The following is a 3,435-nucleotide window of genomic DNA, read 5'->3' as shown; positions in this document are numbered from 1 at the left end:
GTTGGCTGGTGGTCATCTACCTTGGGTAGGTTTAAACACTGGTATACACTGATTTATAAGGCCATATTGTAGGTTTAAACACTGGTATACACTGATTTATATTGGGTAAAATGCCATAGTTATTCTTTAGTCAGGTCAGTAAATAAATATAAATTACGGTCCCATTCTGATTTGCTTCTAACAGAACAAAGAAGTAGAACAGGTCAGAACCATAGTAAAGACCAGTATGGACTATCAATACAGGTACTGTATGTAGAACCATAGTAAAGACCAGTATGGACTATCAATACAGGTACTGTATGTAGAACCATAGTAAAGACCAGTATGGACTATCAATACAGGTACTGTATGTAGAACCATAGTAAAGACCAGTATGGACTATCAATACAGGTACTGTATGTAGAACCATAGTAAAGACCAGTATGGACTATCAATACAGATACTGTATGTAGAACCATAGTAAAGACCAGTATGGACTATCAATACAGGTACTGTATGTAGAACCATAGTAAAGACCAGTATGGACTATCAATACAGGTACTGTATGTAGAACCATAGTAAAGACCAGTATGGACTATCAATACAGGTACTGTATGTAGAACCATAGTAAAGACCAGTATGGACTATCAATACAGGTACTGTATGTAGAACCATAGTAAAGACCAGTATGGACTATCAATACAGATACTGTATGTAGAACCATAGTAAAGACCAGTATGGACTATCAATACAGGTACTGTATGTAGAACCATAGTAAAGACCAGTATGGACTATCAATACAGGTACTGTATGTAGAACCATAGTAAAGACCAGTATGGACTATCAATACAGATACTGTATGTAGAACCATAGTAAAGACCAGTATGGACTATCAATACAGGTACTGTATGTAGAACCATAGTAAAGACCAGTATGGACTATCAATACAGGTACTGTATGTAGAACCATAGTAAAGACCAGTATGGACTATCAATACAGGTACTGTATGTAGAACCATAGTAAAGACCAGTATGGACTATCAATACAGGTACTGTATGTAGAACCATAGTATACACTGCCCAGTATGGACTATCAATACAGGTACTGTATGTAGAACCATAGTAAAGACCAGTATGGACTATCAATACAGGTACTGTATGTAGAACCATAGTAAAGACCAGTATGGACTATCAATACAGGTACTGTATGTAGAACCATAGTAAAGACCAGTATGGACTATCAATACAGATACTGTATGTAGAACCATAGTAAAGACCAGTATGGACTATCAATACAAAGTGACCATTTAGAATGAGGCCCAGTTCAATGAGAGGAAGTCTTAACAGAACTGGGGGATGACAGACAGGAAGTGGGGGTGGAGATCTAATATATTTTTGTGCCAAACACTAAAGCATGATATTGTAATAAATCTACACCCTATTCCCTACGTAGAACACTACTTTAGACCTGGTCAGAAGCACCGTAGTGCACTACGTAGGGAATAGGGAACCATTTGGAACAGAGACAGTAATTCCCTGAACATCTTCCTCTTCCTCATCTGGTTTCTTGAACAGCCCTTCACTCCTCCCCTCTTCCTCCCCTCCTCCCTCTTCATTCTATTCTATCAGCCACACCACTAGCTCACCTCCACACAATACATTTACAAGTTAAAGACACACCTTGGAATAAATAACAAAGGAAAACTATTACTAGATGAAGTTGAGTGTTTTTTATTATTTCCCATCACCATAAATCATATTTAATCACTGAACAGTAGCAGACCTAACTTCATCTGTTCCTGACTCTGGATAGTGGATTAAAAAGACCATCAATCTCCAATGATATTAAAGTACTATTCTGAACATTACTGATATACTGAGTGGCAAGTCAAGATATCTGCTGGTTTTATTGTTTGGTCAACAGCACCACCTGCTGGACAGGTTTAATGTTGCTGGACTGAGCAGTATGGGAGGATGAAAGATGACACATTTAGGGCCGGTTTCCTGGACATCTACATTGAACATACTGTTTAGTCCAGGACTAGGATTCATCTGTGTCTGGGAAACCAGACCATATAGTTTAGTAGAAAGGAAGTGATACCAGCTTGTAGTGGGCTGACTAGTCCTGAATTGTCCTTTAGTTCCTGGACCATTTTCCATGCAGCTCCAGGTGACAGAGAACACATCAATTAGGACCGAGCCAACAAGCTGATCAATGATACTGAGGAGAATTACATAGAGACAGAGAACCAACTGAGAAAACATATCAATGGTTCTGAATGACAACCAATATACATCAACACCAGACATCATGATTCATGGAAATGTACAAGATTAAAACATTGCATTGAATTTTAATTAATAACAAATCAGTTTACAGTTTAACCAGCTCAGCAGAACCAGTGAGACCAAACCCAGGATAGAGGGGCTGAGTGAATGTGGTCTGGACTCTGTGGAGGAGGGTCATTGTGTCAGAGACACTGTAGAAGGACAGAGTACCTGCCTTGTGATCCAGGTACACTCCTACTCTGGAGGACTGAGGGCCTGATACTTTAGTCTCAACATTATTGTGTCTGAAACAATAACCATCACTAGAGCACTTTAAACTCCAGGACTTGTTATTGTATCCAAATACACCATCTCTCTCTGTTCTGCTGATGTCTTTATATGAGACTGCTGTAGCAACACCACCAGTCCTCTCCACCTCCCAGTAACAGCGTCCAGACAGACCCTCTCTACACAGAACCTGCCACCAGTAGGTGAATCTGTCTGGATGGTCAGGATATGGTTGGACTTGGTCTGTACTGGTCACCTTTCTGTTCCCTTCAGACAGAGAGAGGTGTGTGCGTGCTGTGTTTGGGTCCAGTGTGAGCTGACAGGAATCTGGGAGAAGAGCAGAGACCAACGAGGGGAGTCAGAACAATAAGTTAAGTCAGATACTGTATCTCCCCTGTCTTTGATTAGAGCACAGCAGAGATCAAATCAGAGAAATATGAGGAGTCAGATAGAGACCCAGTCTTTGATTAGATCTACTATTGCTATATATTTCTAGAGGGATTGTTAGGAGTGTCAGTAAAAAGAGACTGTTAGTTACTTCACAATAAAGAGACTCACATTGTAACAACTGTTCTCTGGTCTTGGGCTCTGGAGGCAGTACAACATCCACTATATTCACTACAGACACACAAACACATTGACAGAGAGAGGGAATGTTATCATCAGACCATATTCCACATGTATATGACTAGTAGGGAACTTTCAATGGTCTAAAGTTGATGTTCTTATTGTTTTCAACACACCTGTAGTGGAGATCTTGGTCCATTCTCCTTTAAGGAAGTCTTCTAGTTTCTCTCTCAGTTCAGACACAGTCTGACTCACATCTCAAAGTACTGAAGAGGACGGACAACGATGCTGGGTAAGTCTGAAGATACACTGATACTGGAGAGAGACTGATACC

The 3,435-nt window shown here is 40.1% G+C and overlaps 1 long non-coding RNA gene across 1 annotated transcript; it reads right to left on the bottom strand.

Annotated features, from left to right (window-relative positions):
- Positions 1–2,305: 2,305 nt before the first annotated feature.
- On the bottom strand, positions 2,306–3,358 carry LOC135532786 (uncharacterized). The gene is made up of 3 exons (XR_010454394.1): positions 3,278–3,358; positions 3,093–3,152; positions 2,306–2,861 (listed from the first exon to the last, which is right to left on the bottom strand). It is a non-coding gene; the product is annotated as an uncharacterized LOC135532786 (long non-coding RNA).
- Between the last annotated feature and the right edge of the window lie 77 nt (positions 3,359–3,435).

The sequence above is a fragment of the Oncorhynchus masou genome, unplaced genomic scaffold (assembly GCF_036934945.1).
Source record: "Oncorhynchus masou masou isolate Uvic2021 unplaced genomic scaffold, UVic_Omas_1.1 unplaced_scaffold_2022, whole genome shotgun sequence".
Classification (NCBI taxonomy): domain Eukaryota; kingdom Metazoa; phylum Chordata; class Actinopteri; order Salmoniformes; family Salmonidae; genus Oncorhynchus; species Oncorhynchus masou.
Note: the sequence above shows the minus strand (reverse complement) of the source record. Positions and strands in the feature narration are given on the sequence as shown.